Below are 15,443 nucleotides of genomic sequence, written 5' to 3' on the forward strand. Positions count from 1 at the left end.
ACATATCACATCAATGGGGTAGATACCTAGGGAAGGAAGTAAGAGTTAGCAAAAAGTGCAATCAAAACAAAAAGTGCAATCAATACAAGATCATTGTAGGGGATAGAAGAAGAAGAGCACAGGAAGTGCATGTTAGAGGTTAGGAGTTAGAGGTGTTATAAGAGGAAGTGTTCTCGGAAGAGATGAGTTTTCAAGAGCTTCTTGAAGTTAGAGAGGGACGCCCCTGCTCTGATGGCGTGTGGTAGCTCGTTCCACCATCGTGGTGTCACAGATGAGAATAGTGTGAAGGGATGGCAGAGCCAGGCAGCGTTCGTTGGAGGAGCGTAGCGGCCGAGAAGGAACGTAAGTTTGTATTATGGAGTTTAGGTAGATGGGTGCAGACCCAGTAGTCACTCTGTATGCAAGCATTAGTGACTTGAATTTGATTCTGGAGGCCACAGGGAGCCAGTGGAGGTCATTGAGTAATGGAGTGACATGAGTCCTATTGGGCTGATCAAAAACCAGACACGCTGCTGTGTTCTGAACCATTTGTGTAAGATGTAGGTGTGTATCTTTCCATCAAATGTTTAAGCATAAATTGTTACAGTTCTTGACAGTTCCTGTTAAGTTTTGGTGTTTGTTTTAGTGGCCTAGGCTAAATTGTTTACCAGTTTACGTAATGTTCTAGCTTACTATGTGACCCAAGTAGCAGCCCTCACAGTTAACATCAGCTTACTACTTCCAGCCTATGTTAAATATGAATCAGTTGTGCACGGGAAAAATTACAATAAAACGTTTCAGAGTTGAGCAAACTGTCAGTCAGTCTGTCACTCACATTGTGAGTCAGTGTACTGGTGAAGGGATAAATCAAATAGGCCCATAGATAGGTTTGCAAACTGATTTCATGGTACCTTGGAAAAGTATTTTTAGTATTTTTGAATTAGAAAAATACAGTAGTTTTTTATGGTACATGGCATGGCTACTGTATTTTGTAGTTTATTTTGATACACTTAATACTAGGGTATTTGGTATCTTATTTTAACACACTGCAAAGCATGTGAAATATGCTTTATATACATGTAAAAATAATTGTATTAAAATATTTATGCTGTATTTTAACGTTACAGTAATATTTACATCAGCTTGATGGTGAACTAATCCATGCTTGTTGAATGATAACGTTATATTGACCGCATTTAGCCGACATAATACACCGCTGTTAGCTAGCATGCCAGCTTTTTATTAACTTTTTGTGTATCTTTCTAGACTGAATATTATGAGTGTAACAGCCAGACCGCAGTAAGTAACTTTACAGTAGTGGATGGGTCTTCCACAGTGGTGTTGCCCTGCACTGTTATGTTGCATTATTGTATATTATGTGGATATATTACAGCGACTGAGACCGGCGAAGAAGCTGAGTACCTAAGTATCAGTATAACAACCATAAATCTAAATTGAAAGCTGCAAAGCCAACAATGCCAGATCCATGCTAATCTAGCTGGCCGCCCCTGCCTTGCATCACTATTATTTTTAAAAACACACTTCACATTTGTGTCGTACCGTTACATCATTTCTTGCAGGCTAAAATCAACACTTTGACGTAATACTGGTACCAGCATTTACAGCATTTTGGTGAAGTAATGTTGCAAGCCATACAACTAAAGTATTTTGCAACAGATAACGTTAGCAACTGGTCGTCGTTTGCCAGCAAGCTGACATTATCTACCTTGAGCCAACTAAAGCACAAAATCACAATATATTTCACACGCTTTTCAGTAATGTTAGTCTGTCCAATAGGATGAAAGCCAACTCTGGGTTTTTATCTAAAACAAAACAGGTCTTTCCATCACTCAAGCGCCTTTTCGATGTTAACTATGTTTTCACCCGTCGATCTGATTCTCATTTGGACTGACTGTACATAAACTTTTTTCTTTTTTAACCTAATTCATGGAGTTTGTGTTGGAGTCTGTGTTGTGCGTTTTTTGGTGTTAGCGGACTCCATTTTGTTAGCTGCGGTGTTGTCACTGTGTATACAGTTCAGAATCAGTAGGCAAGATGCTCAGGAGCGAGCATGAAAGTCCCAACCAATGTAAACCAATGGCTTTGGTGGAAACTCTGATCCGCTTTCTTCACATAGGTAGCAGCAAAGAGGGCGTCAGAGGTAATGGAGAAAGTCGTCAAATGGTTCATTTTTATGTGAGGTTACAACCCATTCACAATAAAAAAGTGATTCATTTCATTAAAAAAAACTACATATAGCCCCTTTAATTGTAGAGCTTTAGAGCCAGGCTAGCTGTTGCTCCCCATTTTCCAGTCTTTTCTATGCTAAGCTAACCAGCTGCAGACTCAATCAGGCTTTGTCACAAGATGGTTCGCTAATTAACACATTATATATTATTTGTTAAATTTGTACCAATATTGGAGAGGTAAAATAACTACTTTTATGACTAGCTAGAGTTTTCCTCTTGTTTCCAGTCTTTATGCAGAACTAAGAAAACCCGCTGTTGAGTGTAGCTTTACTACCATACAGTCATTAGAGTGGTGTCAATCAACTCTGACTCAAAAGCATATATTTCCCTAAATGTCACTTTGCTCCTTTAACAATTCCCAACAGAGAGGCTCATCAGCAGCGGAGTGAGCTTACTGTATGTTCGTGATGTGATTTGGTGCTTGCAGTGTTGGGGACGGGTTGTTTGTCACCACACTATTAGCAATGACATTGCTGACATAGGAAAGTTTCAAGCGGTAGCTGTGACATTTGAGCAGGAGTATGGGCATGCTGTAGCGAATGACATGCTGTAGATTGAATTTGATGGTGTTCCCCTGCTGTTATATGTCGGGGGGAGTTTTACCGGCACTAGAATAATAATTCCTGAATGATGTTGTATGTGAATTTTCATTTTCCCTCTGAGGCTTAAGGTTACAATGGCAGAGGTTTCAGGATTGTCTAATGATTTTTAAAAGCCCCTGTAGCTGTTCGGGTCTAGCTAGCTGCACTGTATTCTTAACCATACCGCTGACAAGGAGCATGTGTGTATGTATGCCTTTGTGTGTCCATACTGTGTGTAAAGGACTGAAAATAAGAATTAAAGGACTGTGATATTTTATCTTGAATGCTTTCCTAAACATAAGTTCCCCAGAAGGTATTCAGCTCAATCTAATATCAATTTAAATGTATTTTCCTTAGGCCTGAAATACATCAAGCTTTTAAGACATTAAATATAGTATTTAAAGTAATGTTTGCTCACCTAAAATGCATGCGTGGCTTGAAATCAATTGCCTTATTTTAGTCCTTGCATATTACAAAAAGGTTCCTTACTGAAAAGATAGTAGTGTGTAGAGCTTGTGTGTTATACAATACAATCTTTTTGCATTTTGCAAAATTGATCTCCATTGATTGCAATGGTTTTAATTTCCCCGTCGTCCTCTGTATCTTCTGTAAGAGGAGACAGGTGGTCTTAGGATTTACTGTATGTTTGTGTTTGTTATCAGCCGAAATGACTCCTAAGTGTGATATTGCTGACTTTTCCTTTTAGTGCAATGAATTCCTCTGATGTGCACAACAAACACAATCATCAACAAACATCAAACACAAAATTAAATTGAAAAGATGCAAAATCTTCAAGCCCACAGTATTAATATAGGCGAACATAGCAAACTCGGATCACAGCGCTGCATGATTTGCAGTAAAGTTGTCAGCGTTAATTTAATCTTAAATTCTTAAACACTGTCAGTGTTTATTCCAGTCAACACAAATTGTACTGTATTCATGCTGGAAAATCTGCTTCCTAGTCAATGGCACTCGACTGTAAAATAGCGCCATTAAAAAGTCATGCTCCATAGCCATTACAAGCCTCATAATAAAACTATTTGTTTGAAATAAGCAGAGACTGGAGATGCTGTTAGTTTTAATCTTGAAGGCTGTTGGTGGTGCTAATGGCATTATCATTTATTCAGTAATGCTATTATTGCTTTGTGATCACGGTATGATACATAACACTGTGCTCTCTCCAGATTCCTCTGATGAAGACTGTGTGAACTATTTTGTATTTTCTGTTAAAGATGCTTGTTTCAGGAACAAAATGTGTTTACAGTAATTTGGCTGGAGCACAGTGGACATGGCAGTTAGCAGCGGTGTCCAGGTAACAGAATGATGTATTGCTGCTTTGCTTGGCTGCTTCTGATCTTTAACACATTGTTGGAATTGATCTGGACACACAACATGTGTGACTGTTGTCTTTTTTCTTTTTGCTTGTATGACGACAGGTGGTATGGAGACACAAACCAAATTCAGATCTCAATTTAAAAAGAACTACGTAAGGTGTCTGTGATTCACAGTTATGTTGGCTTTTGGCTCTATCAACATCAGCATAATTCTACACCATGGTGTGTGTCTCATATTGCTTGCATTGTGGTGTAATATCCAGTTAATGTATGCAAATTAATTCTGTTTGCAAGTTGCACATTTATACCGATGATTGTACTTTTTATATTTATGTAATTAAAATTAAAACCTATATGAAACAAGGAGGGGTTCCATTAAACAATGATATTTACTGATATTGTTTTAATTTTCTTTTCTTTTTGTTATTCTCATATAATAACACTCACAACTTTAATGTTTGTGGATAATATAAATGTTTATGGACAACATAACATCATCCAGTATATTTGGGGTTTCTTAGGCTTTCAGAAAAGTTTCCCAGTCATAATTATGACTTGGATGTTGACATGAATGCTATTTACAAGCCAGAGATGACTCAAATTTGATATGACCACAGCATTAAGTTCACTAACGACTAGTACCACCTCCAGCAAGCTACTGCGGTTCATAACCCCTGTAAAACTGCGTGTTTAATGACTCACCAGGTATTTTATTACAACCTGGCAACAAAAAGTTCATAGTCTAATTAATATTTGTTAACAGAACAAGAATTACACATTCTGGCAATGCTGCAAAACTGCAAAAAGGCTGGTAAGTTGTAAAAGTGTCACTAACAGAAAAGCTGAATACCTTGCCTGTCCTTACACAAATTAGTTTATTTCAACTGCAAATGTCATCTTGGATTATTTATATACACGCTGTGTCTCAGCATCATATTTCAGGTTTATTTTGCCCTTCATTAAAAGTTCTGTATTTGACTGGGTTCATAAATGCTCAGTTAACAGTGGGTTAACAGTGGTTCTCAGTATGGTTCTCAGTATGTTACTCTGATCCATTAGCTTCACAGATCCCTGTATTTCTGTCAGATATTATTCCACCAGAACACACACAGCTTGCTGGAAGGACCTTGAAACAGCGTGGCTCTTCTGTAATGGGTCGATCAGAATGTTAGTCATAACAGGGGGACCTGTAATTGCATTCATTATTGAAATAAGTCAGATCCCAGTGAATTATGCTGAAAAATAACATACATTATCTCACTGCACAGGGGTTAGGAGTTAAGTGTGTAGAGGAAATGTGCCACAAAGTCTGTGCCCCTCAGTAATTTTCTATTTAGCAAGACACCAGGTTTTTGCTATTAGTAGGGACATTAAGCACTCCAGTGTTGTTGTTGGAGGAATCATCAGCCACCTACAATGACTGCATTTTTTACCGTTCTCCTTCTCCTGGACCACCTTTGATCACCAGAGCTTTTATTTTGCTGGAATATCTGCATGTTGCCAGACTTGTACAAAATAGCTGGATCTGCCTCTGTTTCTCGCAAGAAATTAAACGATTCCATCCTTACTGCAGCGCATTCAGCTCTGACACCCATAAGAGTTCCAAACAATAAATAGAAATAAATAGTTGCATCTTTTCTTTGTTTTCCCTTGCTAGGCATACAAATAAACATCACATTGGTAGAGTGTGAACACCGTTGATTACCATACATGAAGACGGGAGTTAAACATCCAGCAGCAGGCTGAAGTGATTCCTTTGGGTCTCAGCTGGTATCATGTGCCTCGGTTCCCTCACTGCGGCAGAAACCTCTGATTCTGCCATTTGCCAAAGACTGTTCTCGCTGCATTTCCTCCCTGTTTCCTCATGCTCCTTTTTCAGTTATTCATTTAAAGTATGAACACTGCTATTTCAACTGTTATCAGATAAATCTATTTCTGGAGACTCAGGGAGAGAGATATACTATATACACCTACATGATGTATAGGAGGAGAGGCAATGGACTCCACCACCTACGCACAGTTGTAAAATGTAATTTATCTTCATTTAAAAAGTGATTTGGTTGACAAGCTGAATCAACTCTTCTTAAAACCTTGTCAAATGAAATAAATTGCCAGATCAGTCATGAGAGGACAGAGCAGTGACAGACTAATGCAGTCAAAGTGGCATTAAGGTCTGTGGAAATTTGAGATTATAGAGTCTTTAATCAGAGTCATTAAATCATGTAATTTGGAGCCATTTTATTTTCCATCATTCATATCACTTCTTCAAATTTTACATCATGAACAAGTAAAAAGAAGACATTTATAACATAAGGATTTCACCCCTCAAATAAAGAGAAAGCTAATATTGGAATTGGAATTTAATGTGCTGCACCTTAAAGGATAAGTCTGGCGATATTCAATATTTTTCTTATTGACGTCAAATCCCTTGAAATGACCAAATTGATTTTACTAACAAGTCAGCTTGTCCTCTGTGCCTTAGAGGTTAATATTTGCTAAAGCCTACACTTCCCAGCTGTTTTTGGAAATCATTTAACCTTATTTTCCCAAATATTTTAAGTACATAACTATATCAAATAACAAATTTAGACAGGGTAGGGAAGTCAGTGAGAGACAGCTAACACAAGGCAGCAAATAAGTTCAGGCATGAACTTTCAAGGTTTTCCTTTTGGTTGATGCTCAAGAAAATGTTTTCTCAGAATTTTACATCTAGATTCAGATCTTAGGAGATGAAAAGAAATGTCAATGAGTGGCTACAGTCGATGTTCTCACGGGGATGTGATAATATAATTAGGGCTGAGCCAAGACTTGCTTGTATCTTATGTTGCCAAAATGACCCTTTTGCATCGACTGACTCTTTGAAATAAGGAAGGATAAACCAAGGGCTTGTGAAACATTCAGATTGACAGAACACTGACACACAACTGTCGGTGTAAATATAGACATTTAAATAACCACTGTATTATAAAATAGTTAATTGCTTTAGGTGTCTTCAATATAGTCAGGCTCCTTACTCTTCTATTCATGTCTTAACCTGGGGCAATAATACGTTTAGTCACATTAACGATAGCTTTCAACCCAGCAACCTCTTGCCTTTTATGTCAAGTGGCCGCTGTTTAATCTATCTATTCTGAAAGCACACAGGAAAGTCTGTTGAAAAACCCTGCAGTCCTCTAATGGTATCTGAAGAGACCACGAGCGTGTCTGAATTAAAGGTAGAGCGTGCAAATCAAAAGTCATTGTGGAAATGCAACATTTACATGGAGAGATGCTGAGCAGCCTGAGCGATGAGGCAATTACCTTATAACAGCTGCTCTTTCAATTACCATGGGAGGAGAGTTAGAGGGAGAGAGGGGTTAACAGATAAGGGAAACTAACCAATTCAGCTAATGAAGTTTAATGTGATCTCTTCATCAGATTAGAATACAGCGGTGTTTACTATCACAGAAATCCTTCAGTGTAAGCTTGCTTAAATGGAATAAACCACACAGCAGACAAAGTTTGACGAATACTCCTTAAGCTAAAGGTGAGAAGAAAACCTTTCAGCTTTGAACACCTCTGCGACTCAGACGGAGTGGAGTGCAAATTTCAAATGATTTCTAGATTCTAAAATCCCCCTCTTTCTGTGCACCAGAGGAGTGATTTTAGTGCTGTTGTCAAATGTCATCCAGGTTTACTCTAACATATAAATAAAATATAAAGACATTGGTACCATTCACATAATTGTTGGACTATCCCTTTAAATCCCTGTGAAATATTGGCAATATTGAGTCTTGGGAAAACAGAAATTACCCTATATAGTCAAACTGGAATCTGACCTAGAGAGTAAATGTCACACGCAGACTAAAATAATTAAAACTTTGGAAGAAAAAAACCTCTGTGGCTTACTGTTTTCTTACATCAAAAACCTCCAACATTTAGCTTCATTCACAGGTAAGACTTTTGAACTACGAGTGAAACGAAAGCACCATCTCATCTCTGTGTGTCTGTGTTCAAAAGTCCTGCCAAGTCCTGACAGCGTAATAATACATTTATGCAACAAAGTCACCCAATGTCACAAAGACATCCATTTTGCTTTTCAACTGCAGGTGGAGTTCATTTTAGAAAAGCAGGGCCAACATAAACTTTAGTCCACTTTAGTTTCAACTTTGTGTTGCTTTGACTAATGTTCCTGGTGGTCTATCTGAGAGCCAGCTGAAAGAAGCGTTTATTATGATATTTTTATAATGGATCAAGTGATTATCTGTAATGTGAAAGGGGTCATTCATGCTGATGGACCCACAGAGAATTATCACTTGGCTACAGAGCATTTGGGCTTCTTTCAGCTCTTTCTTTAGGGTTTTCTTGTCAATTAAACATGTGGTTCACTCTCACTTCTATCATAGCTTCGATTTCTGCCACAGCATGAAGCTGTGTTTAGTGAAAAAGCTCTAAAAACCTGTATACTACCTGCACCAAACAGGAGACAGACTAGTTGGTGTACATAGTGGAGCATTTAGTTAAAAGAAGGTGAATGTTCAGTAGCCAGAAACACGACTCCATATGAATGACAAAGCTGCTCTGTAACTGCTGGATGTGTAAATAAGCAACAGTTTGCCAACTGTTCACCATATTGATTGAAAAGGGTGTTGTGTGAACAGTTTATTTTCGCTGCACCCCAAGTGGCGACAGCCCTGAAATTCTTCATCAAAAGAAAGCACCAGATTCCAGATATTACCTATTAGCAATTTCCCACTGCCTGACTTTGATGTTGTAATTAGGACAAAATTTGGATGTTTAGCCAGAGGAGCTCTAGCATCTCTCAAGGGACTTCAAGCTCTGTTTATGTCCCAAAAAACAAGAGGGAGATTATGTCTTTTTGAACCACTTTTCATTCTGACCAATAACTGTCCTGTCCTATGCAAAATTCAGATGAAGAAATATGAGTTCAAATAAGTTCACAAAATTGTGAAAATGCAACAGAAATCATTTATTTATACTATACAACAAGAAGCCATACTAAGATACTAAGGGTTACAATACTAAGGGTTTATTGATGGAACATGCTGTGGTTTAACATTGAGGAACACAAGGCTCTTCATTGTTTACTGTGGAATTTTTACTTATTTGAAGGGGAAAGAAAAATGTCCATGGCTCAGTGATGGACAGTAAAGTATTTCTAAATGTCTTGAGTAAAAAACAATCAAACAAAAACTAATTGGATTCTAAAAATGTGGGTGGCTAAATTGCTTTTGAATTGCAAATGAGTGTGCAGTGTGCACAACTTTGGTGCATCTCAAGGACAGCAGGAATTATAGAGATGATGGAAAACCAGATAACACCAGGTATTTTCCTGTTGATCTTTTATGGTCACATTTTGCATGTTTTATTTGTGTGGGTGCTCCAGATAACCTTGTTTGTGAATACTCAGCAACTGAATGCATCTAAATATAGTATACACTGTACATTGCAATATCTTTCTCAATCTCCCTTCTCTCTCGCGTTCCCTATTCTCATCTACACAAATCCTCTCTCTTTCCCACTGTCTAGAGAAATAGATACTGCAGTTCAGCACTCAGTGTTAAATCTGCTGACTGCATCACTCCACTATCAGTGACTGATACTACTTCAGCTCCCCCAAAGGCAGCTGAATTAATGTGTGACTGAACCGTACACATATATGGTATTTCAATAAGGTTCAGTTGCAGAATAGAGCTGTGGAGGGACAGACAAATCATTGAACGGAGAGGCAGGCAGGAGGTATTTGCATTAGGGCTTTTAATTGGTTTCCATGTTTTACTATGAAGAAATGAAAGTAAAAATGAAACCCTGTGATCATAAAATCTGTGTCATGTTGGTGTGAAGTAAGAGAAACAACAAAGAGAAAAGCTGGTTGCCAAATTAAGCGAAAGAGTGGAGCAAGAAAAGACGAGAAGGAGGAAGGAAGGAAGAGTGGAAAGGCTGAGCTGTTATTTCATGTTGTCTCCCGCTATACAGTCCCAGCAGTGATTAGGAAATCACTCTCTACCTAAGCCTGATGTGCACTCCTCTTTATGTGAAAAAGAGTCCCACAGAGCTTGCTTTCAAATAGCACCTCTTCAGGGGTGGCTAGAGAGGAAGAAAAACATCCAGAAGAAATGAAAAAGGTTATATACATACATATACATTATATATATATATATTTACACACACACACTCATGGCAATGGCGGTGCAGCCCTTTAAAGGAAAATGGGAGAGATTCGAAGTCTCTGTTATCACATCAGCTTTATTGGTTTTGCTCTGAGATGTCCAAAGAGATGAGTTGTTAAATTTAAATATAATATTAATACTGTTTTGAGATATTTGCTTGTTTCTGATACATTCTTCCCAATCTTTTCTGCACTGGTGGTAATGGTGCAATTTAATTCAGTGGCTCACTGGATCCCACTCAAACACTGTCAGTTATTGGATCGTTTTGACAAATATCCTCATCCTTACTTACACCACAGCCATACTAAACCAGTGCCCGTTGAGCCCTGCCACTCACATCCTGGCAGTGTCTTTAATGAGAATAAATAGGAAGTATTTTACATTCTCGGTGGTAGAACTGGTGCTGATTTAACATACTGTTAAATAGGGAAATACACTTATTCGCTCTTTTGCCATGCAAGATCACAGTCTGTACGGTAAATATGAAGCTACGGGAGAGAAAGAAAGTTAGCAAGGAAGCTAATAAGCTTATTTCTCTGAGTATGAAAATAGCCAATGAAGGAGATCTGCAGTGAAGAACATCTTCATCTTTCAAAGCTGCACTACACAACTTTGGTTGGCCCAACAGCAGAATATAATAGTTTTGTAGGACAATAAAATTGTGATGTATTTCAACTTCCAGACATCATACAGTGCTAAGGATGGAAATGATGAAAAGAAATTCCTTCAGAGGCAAGTTTGTCTACTATTGCACAGTCCAGGTTACTTGCTGCAGTTTGGGAGAAAATGTTTTTCTGCTCACAAGGTTCAATTTGTCACTTTCTGTGTGCAAACAAATTTCCCACAAGTGACCATTCCCAGCACATGAATTTTAATCGGAAGCTTTGAGGAATCAGTGGGGTGGGATGAAAGGAGACTCCCTTTTGCAGCCCCATTTCCTGATTCAGGCATATGAGGTGAATATATTTACACATAAATCTTGCCTGGAGCAGGTGAAGGCCACAACAGTGATGGCAGAGCCAGATAAAATTTATAATGTTATCCAAGGCTGCACCTTAGACTTATTGCCCACTTTATTACATAAAGCACTTGACACAACTCAAACAAGCATATGCTTGTGAAAATGTCTGCCATAAGGAGTATATTAAGAGAACTTCTGTGCTTGGAATATAAATACTTTATGAGCCTTACACAGGCTGGTGTACATTGCTCTCTGGCTTGTACTGCTCTCAGGGTAATATTCTATAAATGGTGAGAGGTGAGGGAACACTTGACATTATTAAACACAGTTTAACTCTGACTCAAACAGGAACACAACATGTTAACCCTGCCTGCTCTATGCTGTTACATCAGCCTGCTGGGCAAACCACCACTGTGGACTATGGACCGTGAATGCTGCAGGTGTCACAGGAAAGAGGATTCACGTGCAAAGCAAGAAAAGGAAAACACCTTGTGCAAAGACAAGGACACAAGAATGCAGATGACTGCATATGTGTCAGTGCTTTTTCGTTTAGTCTTTTCTTTTGCAATAATATGTCCTAAAAGAGATTTGAATGTATTTCCGTTTGCTGTTGAATTTTTTTAAACAAGTTTTTCCCTAACAAATGATTACTACAGGCCTTTATTACTACCTTGCATGAATAATATTCTTATTCTTTGTCCTCTTTGGTCACATAGAGGAATGAATAAGTGCTTTTAGGGCTAATTTCCCACAGACACAGCTTTCTCCTTGATGACAGCCCTTTGAAACTATACTAATACTTCTGCTGCCTATACTAATCTACTAATATTACTACCTCTTCGATCTAGCAACCAACCTGCACCTGCCTCGTAGCAACTAGCAAGCAATGCCTAAATAATAATGAGCAACACCTTAGCTAGCACCAAGTGTGGCACCTTACCTCTGAAAATGTAGGTGCCAGGTCGTATTATTTGCAGATGATACAGATTTATTTTTATCTCAAAAAAATCAAAATCTTTTATAACATAATCTAAATGAGGAAATGACTAAAATGGATCCGTGGATTAAATGCAATAAATTATCTTTAAATATAAACAAACAAATTACATGATCTTCCGTTCCAATAGAAATCAAAATAAATGGTTGAGTCAATGAGAGAGTGAAGTCCACTAAATTCCTGGGGGTAAACATTGATCAGTTCTTAAACCTTAAGGTTCATATTGATGAACTGACGAAAGAAATGTCCAAATATGTTGCCTTATTTTTCAGATTGAAGCTTTTTCTTCAATTCAGAGCACTCAAAGCTTTACACAAGTCTTTAGTTGAGCCTCACCTCTTATTGTAATGTCATATGGTACCTGGTAAAACAACAGTTTTTACAGAAGAAAGTTATACGTGTCATTTCATGGTCCAAGATAAATGCTCCCACCGATCTCCCACAGCTACAGTCTTCTTACAGAATGTAATACACCTGTGTAATGTATAATGTGCTACATGTGCTTAATGACAGACACTGTGACCTTATTCCGTTTTACTCCACCTTGTATAAATATAAGATGAGGAAAAAGCATCTTATATGATTAAAAACCGTAAACTTAAATGTACGAGCTTTAGGGTGGTTTGCAGAGGTCAACAGGTATGGAATGAAATTGATTATACTATAAAAAATGTATTTGTCTGTGTCAGCTTTCAAAAAGAGCTTAAGACAGAAGCTACTACTTAAATTCAAATTTAAGCTTGAATTCCCTAAACGGACGGGGACTAAACTAGTTTTTAAATTAGTCTTTTCATTCTGAAATACGTTTAAATTGTACTGTTATTTCCATTTGCCAAATGTTTGTATTTATTGTATTTTATTAAAATAATGCTATGCTAATCCTAGTTAGGATTAGGGTAGTTTAGCTCTTAGGGTTTTCTGTATGTAGGTTAGAAATTATCCTGTAGATTGCATGTGCTGTGTATTTATTTGTAGTATTTACCAAGGCAATATGTTAGTACTTCAAATACATGTCTACTATTTGCTTAGTTCCTGGGCCCCTATATACAAGCTTCAGATGGCTTACCAGGGTGTCGTTCTTCACAAATCTGCAGTATTTCTTATGATTGTACTTTTAATGTTTGTGAACAAACTAATTGGTTGCTGATGTGTTTGTGGTGGTTTCTAGGGTTTTGATAGATAGTTGGTACAAGATGTGTTGCTATGTTGTTGCTAAGGTGTTCTGAGTGGTTTAGGCTTCTTAGCTTCGCTTTAACAGCCTGCTGCTTTCTTAGAGCAGCTGAAAGTTACTAAGGAAAGAGACGGTGAGTTAATTATAGATGTACTTCACACATAACTAACTACATTCTTTCTGCTAAAAGATTTTCTGTTAATATTGTTATCTTTTAATAAATATTATACAGTATGATGTACAGTATTTGACACTACCCATATGTGTTTGTCTCATATCCATACATTTTAAATCTTAATGATGGCATGGTAACTTAGTTCATGTTTATTCATTGATTAGTGATGGAAAATTTAGTCTTGCTGAATTAAAACAGTTCCCCACAACAACTACTTTGTAAGGTTTCATAATGCTGTCTTAATTAGATGCTTTCTATCACCCACACAACATATGCCAAAAAGTCGTGTGTGGGTGGATGTTTGGTTGTTTTGAATATGTAAGGCCACCCTCTTCTGGCTGTATTTACTCTAGACTTGGTATCGCAACAGTAACATAAATTAGGCATTTTAAGTTTTTGTACATCACAACTGGGAAGAACATTACCAGTTAGAAAAGGATACTAAAAGACAATACACACCCCAGCCACAGACTATTTGCCCTACTGCCGTCCGGCTAACAATACCGAATTACCACAGTCCTACCACCAGAGTTAAGAACAGCTTTTTCCCTCAAGCTGTGAGACTCCTTAATTCAGCAGTCCATCATGAAAATAGTTCATTTTTTTCATTTCTTATTAATCACCATTTACTGTATATACTTATTGCTTTGTATATATGTATTTGTTTGCATGAGTAGCAAAAAGAGAACTACAACTTGCATTTCATTACACAAAAAAAATTAACCTTGTAACCTTTGAATATGTCAGCTGAAGATCTCTGCTAAACAAGGCCGCTGCATATTTGCAATGCAGACTCAATCTTGCATACTGCTCCTATTGTTGTTTTATGTTAAGCAAAACACCACAAAATCAACATTAATGAGCTATTATTATTATTATTGTAAACACTAAGGTAACAAGGTGATGAAAGCTTATGGCTCAATTTTTTGTCATATACTAGATGTAGCAATATTGCAAATGAAAAGTAGTTGAGTATTTGTAATTGTATTTGAATTGTACATTAACTTGTGAGGCTATTGCTCATGAAGCTTCCAGTATGCTGCTGCACCCTGCTGGTGGTAAATGACTACTACAGATAATAATGCCCCATAAACCAATGGATATTCAAAGTGGAAATCATTACAGCCCCATTTAGTTATGTCCGCTTACTTGTTGTGTAAAAGCATGAGAATGGGACCAAGAGAATAAATATATTGAACTTGAGAGAAACTTTTTTTTTTAAACTATGGCAAAGTTGAAGCATGTACACAATCAACTAATACTACAATAGATAATTCAATGAGGCCTATTCAAATTCCAACTAATGTATTGACACTTTTGTGGTAAACAAGAAAGGACTAGTGTCACTGTTGGAGGGAATATCTGACAATGACTTATGCATGTAAAATGAAACAAATTTGGAATTTAAATCCATGAAACATAAAGAAGTATAAATGTGGTTAAGTTTGTTTTAAATTAAAACTGTGAGCAGAAATGTATGTAGGTTAAACTCATTAAGGAAAGTAAAATATTTGTTTGTTTTAACTCAGAGTATGAAGTTGAAAAAAGTTTGAAAAAACACTAAAAAAAAAACAATGATGAGACAACTAGAACACTGTAGTAACATCAGCTTTAAGAACTTTAATTTGTGAGTTGAAACAAAGGCAGTCTTTAAGTTGAGTTAACTTGTTAATTTTCAAGGCAGCAGGTGAACTTGCATTTTCAAGTTACACTAACTTGAAATGTTGTACAGTGGCAGAATTTTGCAACTATAACATTAATCTGCACAGAGACAACACTAATTTCCTTCATCATCAATTTTCCTCTATCCCTTATACTTACACCTT

The sequence above is a fragment of the Micropterus salmoides genome, unplaced genomic scaffold, assembly GCF_014851395.1.
Source record: "Micropterus salmoides isolate LMB-PRFRI ecotype aquatic unplaced genomic scaffold, ASM1485139v1 Ms_hic_scaffold_22, whole genome shotgun sequence".
NCBI lineage: Eukaryota > Metazoa > Chordata > Actinopteri > Centrarchiformes > Centrarchidae > Micropterus > Micropterus salmoides.